General features: G+C 48.5%; 1 pseudogene; it reads right to left on the bottom strand.

The window, feature by feature from the left end:
• Nucleotides 1-7,178: 7,178 nt before the first annotated feature.
• On the bottom strand, nt 7,179-7,861 carry LOC141164030 (dead end protein homolog 1-like; annotated as a pseudogene).
• Nucleotides 7,862-16,705: the final 8,844 nt, after the last annotated feature.

Below are 16,705 nucleotides of genomic sequence, written 5' to 3'. Positions count from 1 at the left end.
TGTCTGATGTTCCTATAAAAATAGGCTTTATGACTTTCAGAGTCCCTCCATCATAAATAAAATAGGATGTGTCTGATGATGTGTCACACACCACATTGCCAGATAAGGTTGTAAAATGTTAAAATTACATTTCCCGGTGGATACATTTGTCTTAAAAAATAACGTAAATAAAACAAAACAATAGGATCTTTCTTTAGTATAAAAAACAGCGTCACTAATTTAACCTCAATGTAATCACATTGTTTAGCTCATGCACCTCCTCCTCCATCTCCGAAATGACCACATCAGTCACAAGCTGACAGCACTGTAACACTGCCTTGGCCAAGCGGCAACAGGCTGTGCTGAAGATAACATGCTTAATGCTTAATTGACAAAACGCCCAGCGCTGCAGAGTTGTTGGAAGCTGTAACACAGCAGACTGATCTGTGGCTCTCACTGCTGAACATACAGCCTGGCATGGTCATGTGTGACAATGGGCGGAACCTGGTGATGGAGAAATGACAGCCGGGGTAGATACAGTTTCCCTCTATGTCAGTCCTTTCACCGAGCTAAAAAATATGGCTGTGGTGAACTACAACTCCCACTGAGAAGCTGTTTCAGATTGAAAAACATTGTGCCCACCAGAGGATTTGATTCTGAAGGCTAACCTTTCTCACCCGCTCAAGAGCCCCATAGCAGCTGCAAAGTTAGCTCTATCATGAACTCTCCTGAGGTAGAAGCCAAAGCACACCAGAGGATTCTCTGGTGGGCCTGTCCAGCCCTGCCAATAAGCAGTCCTGGCTAAGAAAAGTGTGTGGGAAGGTTCCCGGACACACTATGGCTGCTTTTTTACTGAGGAGGAATCACACACAAACACGGGGAGAACATACAAAGTCCTTGCAGATGTTGTCCTTGCTGGGATTTGAACCCAGGATCCCAGTGCTGCAAGGCTACAGTGCTAACCACTGATCCAATGTGCTGCCGTTCACCCTCTATAAAAATAGGCTTTATGACTTTCAGAGTCCCTCCATCATAAATAAAACAGGATGTGTCTGATGATGTGTCACACACCACATTGCCAGATAAGGTTGTAAAATGTTAAAATTACATTTCCCGGTGGATGCATTTGACTTAAAAAATAACGTAAATAAAACAAATCAATAGGAGCTTTCTTTAGTATAAAAAACAGCGTCACCAATTTAACCTCAATGTAATCACATTGTTCAGCTCATGCACCTCCTCCTCCATCTCCGAAATGACCACATCAGTCACAAGCTGACAGCACTGCAACACTGCCTTGGCCTTGGATCCCAGCGCTGTAAGGCTACAGTGCTAACCACTGATCCAATGTGCTGCCGTTCACCCTCTAATATCTAACAGGCTGGAGAAACTTGCACCTACTGCCACTCTATCTTCAGCTCCTTTGTGAGAAAATGTATTTGGGCAGCCACTCAGTCTACTAAATAAAATTCCTGAGAAGGAAATTGGGGATGGCTTCACTACTGTAACTGGGGGCAGTGCTAATACCATGGCGTCGTTCCATAGTTTGCTGGAAATATTCTAGGCTGGTAGGTGGCAAGCAAATTCCCACAGAAAAGTATCAGCAGTAATGTTCAGGCCACATTTCAAGTGCAAGAAACTTTAGATTACTTCCTGGGAGAAATGACACGCAGGGTACATACGGTTTCCCTCTTTGTCAGTCCTTTCACCAAGCTAAATACAACTCTCAGCAAAAAAAGTTGTGGACTGGCTCTGTACCGTCCCTGGCCACATTCTCCTGTCTACGTGTTTGTGGTTAGGCAGTTCTTCCCAGTAAGTGCACTGGGGAGGGCATGGGTAATGTTGTGGGACCCGTGCTTGTGGAAGGCGATACCGGGAAATATAGTGGCAGCTGGGGACCGAGTATGGATACTCGGTCGCCACCGGCATGAGGTTGTGAAAAGCTTCCGCCTCCATGAGCTTAAAAGGCCACATTTCAAGTGCAAAGAGCTGCCCAGAAATCTGGCAGTTTAGTGTTGTGGCCTGTGTGTGAGTGGGTGGGTGGGTGGCTGGCTGCATACTTGCACTTGCATTCCAAGTAACAGAAAACTAAGCAGATGGTGGCCTCTATCAACATCATGGCCTCACCTCGGCAATATAAACTCTCCTGAAGGAGTAGCCAGGGCCCGCCGGAGGAGTCTCCGGTTCTCTGGTGGGCCCGTCCAACCCTGCCGAAAAGCAGCCCTGGCTAAGAAAAGTGTGGGGGAAGTTTCCCGGAAACTCGATGGCTGCTTTTTTAATGTGGATCAGCCATGCTTATGCATGTTATTTCTCAAAATGCACTCTGGATCAGGCCATTGTCCAACTCTGTATTCAAGAAATTAAATGGCCAAAGAAAGATGTGTGTGTGTCAAAGCACCACCGAGAAGTGCGAGTTGATGTTGGACGGGTTGCTGTTGCTTCTGCAGCAAGCTCAATTAAGGGACTTCCTGGGAGAAATGACACGCAGGGTAGATACGGTTTCCCTCTTTGCCAGTCCTTTCACTGAGCTAAATACAACCCTTAGGAAAAAAAGTTGTGGACTGGTTCTGTACCGTCCCTGGCCACATTCACCTGTCCACGTGTTTGTGGTTAGGCGGTCCTTCCCAGTAAGTGCACTGGGGAGGGCACGGGTAATGTTTTGGGACCCATGCTTGTGGAAGGCAGAGGCGATACCGGGAAATATCGTCAGCATGAGGTTGTGAAAAGCTTCCGCCTCCACGAGCCTAAAAGACCACATTTCAAGTGCAAGTGACGCACCCCTGGGCCTGTGTCGCGCAGCGTTGCGCACGCGGGAGCTTACGCGGAGCCGGATCTGTTGAGGGTTGTAGTCTCGTGGCGGTGACCCGGTCCGTGCCCAGGGAGTCAGACTAAGTGGCGCTGTATTAGCGGTAGATGTTGTACGACTACGCCACCCGTTGAAAGCAGCGAAGGAGCTGCCGCTGCAGGGCAGACCGCTGAGGCCGGTGGTAGGATTGTGCAGCGTGATAGTATCACCCCCAATGGGAGGGATATGGCCTCAGGGCAGCCGACGTGGATGATGGGGGTAGCAGGAACCACTCGGAGACGGTACGGTGTAGTTCAGGGTCTTTACTGGTGACAAAGATAGACCCTCCCGGAGTACTGGCTAGCGATTGGGGCCTGGTCAGTCCTTGAGCAGATGGGATCTCCCCTGGCCAGGCGGAGTTGTAGGCCTCCCAAACTAACTGTACTCTTCTGGCTACCTTGCTATAAGGTATAAGTAGCCCACGTCCCTGAGTGTACCGTGTGGTGCTCACCCGTATGGCCGGTGACTCGGGGCCTTCTAGTAGCTTCCGCTCCACGACGGCGGTGCTGGTCCCACGCGTGTGACCGTGCCTTCGGGTTTCTTGGCCAGAGGACCTGAAATCCCCTGCCGGTCGGTTTCTGCTGCTGGATAGGAGTTAGTCCCCACAGCCTCGGACTCCGGGTCCGGTGATAGCTTCTCAGTCAGGGCGAGCTCTGCAGCTGCCAGCCCCTGACTCCTTGTAGTACTGCTCCCACAGAGCTCCTGTTGTTTCTTCCTATGCTGCTTCTCTTCTCTGTCTCTACTTCTTCTCTACTCACTAACCCTGCCTCAGCCCTAGGTTTATATAGGGGAAGTTCTTCCCCTCCCAGGACTGGGCAGGAGGTGTGGCATGCACAGGATCCCTGACCAAGAGACCTCCCACCTGCTCTCAGACATAACATTGCCGTTACTGTGGAAATCAGACCCCTGGGGTGCCACATTCCCCCCTAGTGAAATTTAGTACTCCGGGACTAAACATATTTTTAGAAAAACATAACAAGGTATAAACAATAATAATACAATAAGAAAAACACATAAAGATGGTTACGGCGTGTCCGCAACCGGGTGCAGTCTTTGAAGAAACAAAGGTGTCCATTTCACCAAAACAGGGAGACGTAACCAGGTAGGGGTCTGTCCTGCCCCAAGTCCTTAACAGTCTTTTAGTCCATCCTGGGTTACGCTCCACTAACTGTACAAAGGATTCCCGGTAAATCCACCAAGGACTCCTATAAATTACTAGAAACACATAATTATTTACAGGATATGGCCGCTCTCAGTCCTCGGCCAGTGGGGATAAGGATTGGCTGCTCACAGTCCTCAGCCTGGTAAGGGATAGGGGATGGCTGCTCACAGTCCTCAGCCTGGTAAGGGATAGGGACCCACGGGGAACAATTCACTAATCCCAACGGGGACCATATTTTAATTAGCAGCAGTCCTTGTACCCTTACGGGTAACTATTTACAGCTCTTTATTCACGCTACTTCCCTTCAGTAGCTATGTCCTCTTTGTGCTCCCTCCTGAGGGTAGTCCTCAGACCCGTCCGGGTCCTCTTGGCTTTCCTCGTATTGGTAGTACTGCAGCTCCTCCTCGGTTAGCTGGGTTAGTATCTCTGCGACAGTCCTCCTCCCAGGTGGCCAGGACTTTACCTCCCTTTGGGCTGCCCCGGTCAATTGGGCCACCAGGATGCTCACTTTTTGCTCCTCTGTGAGGGGGTACACCTGGAAGAGGCTATCCAGCTTTTCTCTAAAGTCATGCAGGGTATGTGACTCCCCTGAGTACTGGGGTAGCCAGGCTGCCCCCGGGATATAGGGCATGGTGAAAGGCATGACCGCAACAGCGGTGGCGCTGGCGGGGGTTGAAGCGGTGAAGCTCTCCTCCGTATCCGACATCCTTCTCCCCCCTAGTGGACTGTGGCCTACTTTGCGATGATCCTCTTCCGTAGGCCGCGGCTCCGCAGTGGATCGTCAGGGTTAAGGACCTTCCGTCGCGCTCCTGTGACGTCAGCGTCTGCTGGGCTCCTTCCAGGACCTTACGCGACGTCTGGACGTGAGGCGGGGCTTCAGTTCTCGCGCGCTTTTGGAGTCCACGCCCCTCTTCTTCCCGCGCGGCGTCTTCAAGATGGCGTCCAACGGCGGGAAAACTCCACGGAAGGCGGGAAGAAGGCTGAAAATGGCGCCGGATGGCGGGAATCTTCACCGATGGCGGGAAGAAGGCTGAAGATGGCGCCGGATGGCGGGAATCTTCACCACTGGTAAGTTTGAACAGTCTTTTTCAGGCACGCAGTACCCGGTGGTTGCGGGCACGAAATCCTGCCAACTACGCCAAAAGTTGACGCGCCCCTGGGCCTGTGTCGCGCAGCGTTGCGCACGCGGGAGCTTACCCGGAGCCGGATCTGTTGAGGGTTGTAGTCTCGTGGCGGTGATCCGGTCCGTGCCCAGGGAGTCAGACTAAGTGGCGCTGTTTTAGCAGTAGATGTAGGACGACTACGCCACCCGTTGAATGCAGCTATGGAGCTGCCGCTGCAGGGCAGACCGCTGAGGCCGGTGGTAGGATAGTGCAGCGTAGATGGTATAACCCCCAACGGGAGGGGTATGGCCTCAGGGCAGCCGACGTGGATTATGGGGGTAGCAGGAACCACTCGGAGACGGTACGGTGTAGTTCAGGGTCTTTACTGGTGACAAAGATAGACCCTCCCGGAGTACTGGCTAGCGATTGGGGCCTGGTCAGTCCTTGAGCAGATGGGATCTCCCCTGGCCAGGCGGAGTTGTAGGCCTCCCAAACTAACTGTACTCTTCTGGCTACCTTGCTAGAGGCGGGTATAAGTAGCCCACATCCCTGAGTGTACCGTGTGGTGCTCACCCGTATGGCCGGTGACTCGGGGCCTTCTAGTAGCTTCCGCTCCACGACGGCGGTGCTGGTCCCACGCGTGTGACCGTGCCTTCGGGTTTCTTGGCCAGAGGACCTGAAATCCCCTGCCGGTCGGTTTCTGCTGCTGGATAGGAGTTAGTCCCCACAGCCTCGGACTCCGGGTCCGGTGATAGCTTCTCAGTCAGGGCGAGCTCTGCAGCTGCCAGCCCCTGACTCCTTGTAGTACTGCTCCCACAGAGCTCCTGTTGTTTCTTCCTATGCTGCTTCTCTTCTCTGTCTCTACTTCTTCTCTACTCACTAACCCTGCCTCAGCCCTAGGTTTATATAGGGGAAGTTCTTCCCCTCCCAGGACTGGGCAGGAGGTGTGGCATGCACAGGATCCCTGACCAAGAGACCTCCCACCTGCTCTCAGACATAACATTGCCGTTACTGTGGAAACCAGACCCCTGGGGTGCCACACAAGCAGCTGTCAAAAATTTGGCAGTATAGTATTGCAGCCTGTGGGTGGGTGGGTGGCTGCCTGCATACTTTCGCTTGCATTCCAAGGAATGGGGTAGGGACAATTGAATACTGAAATGGCACAAGGACGTGGACGGTGATTGTTGCAAGTCAGCAACAACAGGTGCTTGGGGGGAGGCATCTTCGCATTCGCCAAGGATCACTTATGATGGGCACACTTTTAGGCAGTGACCTGGGAGTCAGAGATGCTTCCAGAGGTCTTCCCCATACTTTTCCCATGTCTTTTCAGCACTGTATGCATGTGTCTGATGATGTGTCACACACCACATGGCCAGATAAGGTTATAAAATGTTAAAATTACATTTCCTGGTGAATGCATTTGTCTTGGTTGAAAGCAATGCAAAAGTGAAAAAATGCATCAAAAACGCTACGTGTGAACATAGCCCAAGGTGTGGAGGAGTATTTTTGGTTTTGTTTATTTATTTTGCCTTATATGCAAGTCATTACCCTGGAGAGGATGTTCCTTAACATATTTCCCAGGAAAATCCATTTTGGTTTCATTTTTGAATGTTTTATTGTGAGTCCGTAAAAGTGGCGTAATACTCTGACCACGTTGTTGACAGCAGTGATCTGGGAGTCAGAGATGCTCCCAGGGGTCTTTCCCATGCTGTTCCCATGTCATTTGAGCACTGTTCCCATCGATTTGGGCAATTTTTAGGCCCTCTGCAAATCGCCGGGGGAGCCGCCAGAAAAATGTTCGAATTTCCCATAGACTTACATTGGGCTCGTTGCTTGGATCGAGCACCCGAGTATTCCAATTTGCTCGACCCGAGCAACGAGGACCCGAGCATTTTAGAGCTCGCTCATCATTACTGGCTGCCCAAACATTAGTTTTTCACAAATACTGAGTGGCAGTAGGTGCAAGTTTCTCCAGCATGACCTGTTTGTTAGATATCAGAGGGAGAACAGAATTGGGCTTTGCCAAGGTGCCAGATTGCATCTTAAAGAAGTTGGCCACTACGTTTACATTGATGTCCTATCCATAGGCTTAAATGTATGATCGGCCGCACGCGGCACCCCCGACGATCAGCTGTTTGTTAGCCATGGCTGCTTCTTGGTGAGAGTTGTATTTCACCACAGCCATATTCTTTAGGTCGGTGAAAGGACTGGCATAGAGGGAAACCGTATCTACTCCGACTGTCATTTCTCCCAGGAAGTCCTCTAATGCAGCTTGTTCCATAATCAATGGCAGCTCGTCCAACATCAGCTCACACTTCTCGGTGCTTCGACATACAAAGATCTTTACGCCTTGAATTTCATGGCTACAGAGTTGGGAAATGGCCTAATCTGCAATGCGTTTTGAGAAATAACGCGCATAAGCAAAGCCATGGTTTAGGCCACAGGTCTTCATTAAGCGAAACTCATACAGCTTTCCTACTGACTGAAAGAGGGGTATCAATGCATCTTCATATATCTCCTGAGGAATATTGCCAATAAAAATTTCAGAACCATGTAGAGGAGCTTCTCCAACCCAACCTGGAGCGGGGCCACCATATTTCCTTTCTCTTGCACCAGTGATACATTAGAGCTCCTCATCCACTCAATGAGTCCAGCTTTATTTTTCCTGTTAACAGAGTTGAGCCATATCTGAGGCTCACAGGCTGCACAGGCTGCTCCCTTCTGCTCCATGGCTCCTCTCCTGCAAAGCTGTGTCTCTTTGGATAAAGCCATGCTACAAAGCTAATGGTCTGCAGAGAGTCTGATCTTTGATTCTCCTTGTAAAGTCTCTTTCATTTCTCTGGCTCTAATCTCCTGCTACAAAGGCATATGTTCCTTAAATAGATCAATTGTCCTTTGAAGTACACATCCACAGGTCTATGATTAGGGAGAGTAATTCAGGAGGATGAGGAGAACATGGACAGTCATCCTCTTGATGGGACACGTGCTTGTGTAAGGTGGGGACGGCACACTGAGAGAAATAGTGGCAGCTGGGGACAGAGTACTGAGGGACAGCCGCTGCCATGAGTTTGCGGAAATCTTCCGCCTCCATGAGCCTAAAAGGCAAAATTTCTAGTGCAAGCAGTCGAGAAATGTGGCAGTTTAGTATTGTGGCCTGTGGGTGGCTATGTATTTTTGCTTGCGTTCCAAGGACTGGGGTAGGGACAACAGAACGCTGCGCTGGGATAAGTACGTGAACAAGGTTGCTGACTGTGATGGTTACAAGTGTTCAACGACAGGAGCTGGGTAGGAGGCATCTTCGCCTGCATCATGGATGGAGGCTTGGCATGCATATACAACAGGGGAAGAGGCAGTGGTGTCACCTGCAGACACTGTTTCTGGACCCTGGCATTCAGACAAACTAGTCGGGTGCTTTGCTATCATGTGTAGTGTTGAGCAAATTTGTTCGGCAAATGTTCGAAAGTTTCAAATTCGGCACAAATATGGCACATTCGAATTCGTGATCGCAAAGGTGAGCAAATTTTCTTAAAATCGGAAAAGTTCGACAGCACAAAATCAGTTTTTTTTCTGTTGTTATTGTGATATTGAAAGCTGTGTGCACTAAAGTTTTTTTTGTGTCAGATACTATTTTACTGGAGTTGAACTTCAGGTGGCTTCAGAGTAAAACAAATAAATTTTTTCTCTTGCTACGCCCAGTCCAAAAAATATTTTTTCCTGTGCCAAAAGTCATACAGTGCTATAAGCCAGCTACTACGTCAGTGACGGTCAAATTCAGCTTGTACGCACAGTCAAACCTATATATATTCCTATATATATTTTTGGTTGGCAGGCAGAGTCCACCAAAGGTTTTTTAGCGTGGCAAAGTTGATCCAGTCTGCTAAAAGGCAGATCCTATTTTAGTGGCGTTGAACTTCTCCTGGTTTCACAGTTAGAAAAACAACTTCTTTTACTAGGCCCAGTCCAAAAAATATTTTTTCCTGTGCCAAAAGTCATACAGTGCTATAAGCCAGCTACAATGTCAGTGGCGATCAAAGTCAGCTGGACGCAGAGCTTATGCAGAGTAACCCAAAAATATTTTTTGCTCTGAGTAAAGTGATACAGTTGGCTAGATCTGAGTTTGAAATATTTGGGAGCATATATTCTACATCATACTGGCCTCATCAGCATTCAAAAAAAAATTTTCTTCTGTTCCTAAAGTAATACCGCAGGGGACATCTCAGTTTGAAATTATTTGGAGAATATCTCGTAGGTTTTATCGGCCTCATGCACACTAACAAATTTATTTTGTCTGTTAGTAACGTTATACGGCAGGCCATATCTTACCTTGTAATTTAGTGTCGCTGAAATTCAGGTGTGTGCTGAGCTATTGTACAGGAAAAAAACGTATTTTTCTTTAGTTGATTGCATGCTCCTACCACTGTATCTGACCAACATGAATGGGAAAAAGAGAGGGCGTGGTGGAAGGGGGAATAGGCTTGGTGTTTAAGGTGTACGTGGGGTACGTGGTAATGTCAGTGAAAGCACTAGTGAACCAACACAAACAGGTCCTATCCAAAGACAACTGACAACTTATGTTAGTGGATGGCCTACTGCACTCCTTTCCTTTGGCAGTCGCACAGCGATACGCCTTGTTGATAAGGCCCAGAAAGAGCAGGTACTCCAGTGGATGACAAGATCTGCTTCCAGTGGCCTCTCCTCTTCTTCCTCCACCTCAACATCACACGCAGTACAGTCCACAGAGGTGGCACCCCAATTACCTATGCTTCCTCCCGTGTCACAACTGGCCAACAGACTGTAGTGAACCACAGATGGGCGAGTCTGTAGAACTCTTCACCCATTCTACACCATGGGCATCAGAAGTGTACTCCAAACAGTCACAGAGTCAAGGGGAGGAAAGCATCTGCACCGATGCCCAAAATTTGTTTAGCTTGGATTCGGGGCAGGACGAAGTAGGGTCCAAGCAGGTTCCTGACCCTCATCACCAGATGTTAACCGCAGGGGAGAGAGGTGATCCCGATGACACTCAGATACCTGAGGGTCATGTGGACTGTACTGTGCTGTCAGGGCAACAATAGGAGAGGGGTCACTCTGAGGGTGAGGAATGGGATAACACATTGGATGATGATGAGGTTGAAGATCCTACTTGGTGTGAACCCAGAGTCACGCAGCCGAGTAGCTCATCTGTGGAGGTGGAGGAGGAAGACGAGGAGGTTACATTTCAACCTATGGCGCAGACACGGAGTGATGCAAGCGCGAGGAGCACTGCATCCTTAGCCACAACCGTGCCAGCAGCGGTCATGGATTTGCAGCTCGCAGGGGCAGCAAGGGTTGCCTAGCATGGGCCTTTTTTGTCACTGCAAAGGATGAGCCAACTAATGTTATCTGCAAACTTTGCGATAAAAAAACTCAGTAGAGGGAAAAACTGCAATAATTTGACTACTACATGCAGAACGTTCACATGCTCAAACAACATTCTTTACGCTGGGAATCTTACCGCGCTGAAATGCGGACCAGAGCACATCAACAAACATCAGCTGCCCATCAAACGCATCAGCTGCTACTTCCTCCTCCTCTGTTACCATGCCAACTATTGTCACACAGGTCTCCCATCGCAGAAACTCCGATTCTTTACCCTCTCCAGTCAGGCTGAGTGATAGCCTATCAGCTGTAACAGAATCGGACACACCTGCTGTGTTTGTTTCACCGAGCACACCGAATGTTTCTCAATCCACCGTAACATCTGTACTTCACTCACGCTCCACCAGTTTTTCCTGTTCACCATACTCCTCCCTCTCTCAGCACCTTAGCCAGCCCTTGATCCCTCAGTTGTGGTCACGTAAAAGATTGTTTCATCCTACGCATGACAAAGCTAAGAGGTTGAACTCCACCATCTCCAATCTGTTGGCCACGGAAATGCTGCCTTTCCGCCTGGTAGATACAGACGGTTTCCAAAAACTGATGGCCATCGCAGTCCTCTAGAACCAGTTGCCCAGACGCCATTACTTCTCTAAGAAAGCTGTGCCTGGGCTACACCAGCATGTCGCAGACAACATCCCCCGTTCCTTGTCTAAATCTTTGTGTATCAGGGTGCATTTCACCACAAACACCTGGACGAGTAAGCATGGCCAAGGGCGTTACATCTCGCTGACTGGGCACTGGGTGACTGTGGTGGCTGTGGGGACAGGCGGGGAAGGAGCTGCTCCACAAATCTTGGAATCCCCAAGGCTTACAGAAGAAAGCTCTGTATTTCCCACTTCTTAACCCTGCTTCTGCATCCTCTACCTCCTCTAGGGCCTCCACCTGCGCACTCAAACTCTGCCTTAACGAGACAGGCGTTCCAAGGGTGCGGAGCGAATACACACCACCTCTGTACTGTGCAGTCAGGGCTCACAGTAATCAGGCAGTCTTCAAATTAATATGCCTTGGAGATTGCAGTCACACAGGTGAAGATTTGTGGGCAGCTCCCCAGGCTCAGTTTGAGCAATGGCTGTCTCCGCTGAACCTAGAGCCAGGGAAGGCTGTGTGCAATAATGGTGCAAACCTGTTAACGGCCCTAGGCCGAAGAAAGCTCACACACGTGTCTTGCATGGCTCACGTCCTCAACCTGGTGGTACAGTGATTTCTCCGCCACTATCCTGGCCTGGATGAGCTGCTTCACAAAATACGGAAGCTGTGTGCTCACTTCCGCCGTTCGCACCCCTCATGTCATCGACTTGCATCGATACAGAGGTTTTTGTCCTTGCACAGGTTGATCTGCGATGTGCTGACGCGGTGGAATTCCACTCTGCACATGTTGCAGCAACTGTGCCAGCAGCAACGAGCTCTGACGCTGTATGTCATGATGTATAGCTTGGGGCAACGCAGTATTGACTTGGGGCATATCACGTTTGCGGAGGGGAACAGATTAAGGACATCTGCACCCTTCTGCACAGTTTTGAAATGGCTACTAAACTGGTTAGCTCTGAAGATGCCATCATCAGCATCACTTTTCCGGTCATATACATGCTGGAGCAAACTTTGAATAACCTGCGGTAGGAGGTAGTGGCCCCAGAAGAAGAGGAGGATGCGGAATGGATAGCAATGTCTCAAATTTCCAGACTGTCGTCACACAGGTAGATGCCAAGTGACGGTGGATTAAAGTGATCGAGGGGGTTTGGTGATACCAGGCAAACTGTTAGCGAAGGTGCAAGAGCCGAGGAAATAATGGAGAAGGAAGAGGTGATGGGAGAACAGCTGTCAAAGGATGAAGAGGATAATCATCCCCTCTCGTTTGAACGTGGTTGGCAGTAGGGGACGGAGGAAACGAGCATCAGTGTTACACAGCCCACAATACAGTCTTGCTTTGGGCCTCCTGGAAGAGCCCCACATATGAGTGCCTTCTTGATGCGTTATCTGCAACATGATCCCCATATAGCTAGGATTCGAAATAATGCTGACTACTGGATTGCCACTCTGTTAGATCCACGTTATAAGAGTCAATTTTGCCAGATGCTTCCCGCCCTGGAAAGGGATCCGCTTATGTTGGAGTATCGAAACAAGGTTTTAAGCAACCTTAATAGACATTTTCCCCAAGATAACAGTGAGGCACACAGTGTGCATCGCAGCTGTAGTCTTTCAACCTCCGGCATGTCAGTTTGTCAATGCCAAAACATTAGCAGCAGCATAAGTGGCAGAAGCAATTTCTGGGAGTACTTTCACACATTTTTTGCACTAGCTCGTGCACAGGCACAACAGAGTACAGTGTCAGGGGGCCGGGGTATGTCTCCAATCTTACCTTTGTTATTATGGTCTCTCATGGTTGCCATACTATCAATGTAGTCCCCTGTTTAGGGGTTTAGACGTGATTTGGCTCTTTTCAGCCAAACCTCTTTTTGGAGTTTCCATTATTTCAGCAGCAATTAATTAATATACTTTTTTCTCTTTATGGTATTTATACACCTAGTAATCAATTGATATATACAGTATACTGTATGTATTTATTGCACTAGCACTTTATGTTAATTTATATATATTGATTTTTTTGGTATTTTTTGTGTTTTTTTTATAACACAAATATTTATTTAAATAAGCTGCTAACAGAGGTAATCATGTGTATTCATTAGTGTTGAGAGAGTATGTTTTGTCCGAGTATTTACAGCTGCTCGGTGATATGGTTGAATCGCTCCCGTGTACATGATTTGCAACTATTTGACAGTTTTATTACATGTGAGGAATGTGTAAGAAATAGACATTCCACACATGTAATAAAGCTGTCAAACAGTTGCAAATCATGCACACGGAAGCGATTCAACTATATCACCGACCATCTGTAAATACTCAGATCTCGGCCCGAGCATACTCGCAAAAGGCTTAATAGAACATACTCGCTCAACACTAGTATTCATTTATTGGACATTTAAATTTGGCTAGTACAAAATATATACATCCTTTTTATAGAAGACATGTTTAATATTTATTGTGGACATCCCCCTCCCTCCTCATGAGCTGTATTTTATTCATGTTTTACATATTTTTAATTGTTTTTCTTACTGTCTGTTTTTATTTGTCTTTATTGAATGAAATAAAATATATGAGTTACACTTGATAGTGATGTAGTCCCTTGTATACCTTTCTTTTGTGGTTTGTTGACAACAGGGTACAAGTCTGACACGTGGTGAACGACTGGAGAGGATGGTGAAGTATCTAGAGCTTAATATGAATACCGTCAGGGAGGATTTTGACCCTTTTACATTTTATTCTTCAAAAATGGATGAATGGCCTGAGCTCGCCTCTCTCGCCTTGGAGGTTTAATCATGTCCGGCAGTCAGCGTTCTCTCTGAACGTGTCTTCAGTGCTGCTGGTGGTGTCTTGACGGATAAACGCACCCGGCTGTCCCCTGAAAGATGAAGAAGTCATGCATCTCCAAGGACTTTTGCACCCCAACTGCAGACTGTACAGAGTAGGCAATGTTGTCATTTTGAGTGTGCTGAGAAATTGCAGTCTGTGATATGGCTTCTGTGCCTGCTCTTGCTTCTGCTGCAGGTTTTAGGCCCTAATTTTGGGAAATGTGGAGAATTAGGATTGTGTCTTCATCCATTGGGTTGGCTGTAGTTGGACAGGTTTGGATCTGTGTTAAACTACTTGTCTGATAACATTGATGCCACTTCGGCGGTGTTAGGCCCTCATTTAGGGCAATGTGAACACTCCTTGTTAGATCTCCATCTCCTGGGTTGGCTGTACTGGAAGAGGTGTGGGTCTTATTTACACTATTTCTACTGCAGTGAAATTGATTAGACATTGCTAGTGTCTGCCGCTAATTTTTTGAAATGTGGAGAATCATGATTGGATCTCCATCTATTGGGTTGGCTGTAGTGAAACCTTCCTCTTCTGCAGTCTAAGCTGTGTAAGGTTGCGTACCAGTCCTTGCTGCACTCTGATACAGACTCTGTCTGCTGCACTCCTGATACAGACTCTGCCTACAGCACTCCTGATACAGACTCTGCCTGCTGCACTCCTGATACAGATTGTGCCTGCCGCACTCTGATACAGTCTCTGCCTTCTGCACTCCTGATACAGACTCTGCCTGCTGCACTCCTGATACAGACTCTGCCTACAGCACTCCTGATACAGACTCTGCCTGCTGCACTCTGATACAGACTCTGCCTGCCACACTCTGATACAGACTCTGCCTGCTGCACTCCTGATGCAGACTCTGCCTGCTGCATTCTGATGCAGACTCTGCCTGCTGCACTCTGATACAGACTCTGCCTTCTGCACTCCTGATACAGACTCTACCTGCAGCACTCCTGATACAGACTCTGCCTTCTGCACTCCTGATACAGACTCTGCCTGCTGCACTCCTGATACAGACTCTGCCTGCTGCACTCCTGATACAGACTCTGCCTACTGCACTCTGATCCAGACTCTGCCTGCTGCACTCTGATACAGACTCTGCCTCCTGCACCATCTAGTCTGTCCTACTGGGTCCAGCTACTGCGCGTCCATTGGTCTATCCTGGAGAGGCACCTGGCGTTCATCGGGAGCCAAGTCTAACCTCACCATCAGAGGCTCTAGTGAACAGTCTGGTGCTCGCTTAGTCACGCCCTTCCAGGCTCTCCGGGGTCGGTGGCACAGTGGTTCCACAAACCACGTCTGTGACAGTGCTCCCTCTCAGGCAGGGTCCTCTCTCCTGTTGTGCCAGTCGGTGACCCCTTTTGACATGTAAAGCGCAACTGAATAAATGTTGCTGTCAAAGTAATAATAATTATAGTACTTGTACTCTGGGTCAATTGATGGCACTTCCCTGGTGTCTACACCTAATTTGATGTGTTTTGGCAGCTTTTGTTCTGTTTCTAGGTGTCAATTTGTTCGGCGAACTTTTCCGAACCGAACATTGAAATGTTCGCTCATGCCTAGTCATGTGCCTGAGAATGCTGGTGGTGGTCAGGCTGCTAGTTTTGCTGCCCCTGCTGATGCTGGCATGGCAGATGTTGCAAATGGCCCTTTTGGGGTTAACTGGACAGTCTTTAAAAAAGAGCCAGACTTGGGAAGACCTAGCAGTTGGACTGGCAACTTCCATGGTATTGGTGTTTTTGGGAACAGTTGTCTGCCTTGTGTCTGTAGCCACCCCACTGCTTCTTCCTGCCTGTTTTGCTGCTTTGCCTCCCTCCCCCTCTGCGCTGCTGTCCTCGCTATGCATGTCATATCACCAGGTTGTGTCAGTGACTTCTTCGTCCACCACCTCTTCTTACACTGCCACACCCTGGTCCTCCTCCTGACTTTCTGTCCATTGTGACTCATCATCATCCACCTTTTGCGACAGTAATTGCACTTACCGCCATCACCTTCGTGTGACCATAGCTGCTGAAATATTTGGGCATCGCTATATGCGATCTCCTGTTGCCCCAGTCTAAGTGGACCGAGCGAGAGGCCAGAATCTATAAATGGATAGATGAACAAAACAGCTCTTCGGAGTGTCCAAGTGTGGGATCAGTTGTCTCTCAGCATTTAGCATGGTGGGAGGAAGGCGGATCGGGGTGAGGAATATACCAACTCCAAGTAAAGAAAATCTCCCTGATCTGCACATTCCTCAAACAAGAATCTGCAAAAAAAATTGTGCATGCCCTCATCATCTCCCGCCTCGACTACTGCAACCTCCTGCTCTGTGGCCTCCCTTCTAACACTCTTGCACCCCTCCAATCTATTCTAAAATCTGCAGCCCGATTTATCCATCTGTCCCCCCGCTATTCCCAGGTCTCTCCTCTCTGTCAATCCCTTCATTGGCTCCCCATTGTCCAGAGACTCCAGTTCAAAATGCTAAACTCTCTACCCCAATATATCAGGATCTCGACTATCGTGGAAACCTTCAAAAGGAACCTGAAGACCTACTTCTTCCAACAAGCCTACAATCAATGTCTGATGACCATGGTTTTAGACAGTGACCTCGGATGCAGAGATGCTTCCAGGGGTCTTCTCCATGTTGTTTCCATGTCATTTCAGCACTGTATAGATGTGTCTGATCATGTCTCACACATCACATGGCCAGATAAGGTAGTAAAATGTTTAAATTAGATTTACTGGTGAATGTATTTTTCAACGTTGAAAGCAATGCAAATGTGCAAAAACGCATCAAAAACG

Source organism: Phyllobates terribilis, unplaced genomic scaffold (assembly GCF_046119375.1).
Source record: "Phyllobates terribilis strain yellow unplaced genomic scaffold, ASM4611937v1 Scaffold_10__3_contigs__length_209671492, whole genome shotgun sequence".
Taxonomy (NCBI): Eukaryota; Metazoa; Chordata; class Amphibia; order Anura; family Dendrobatidae; genus Phyllobates; species Phyllobates terribilis.
The sequence above is the reverse complement of the archived record's forward strand: the minus strand, read 5'-3'. Positions and strand labels throughout refer to the sequence as shown.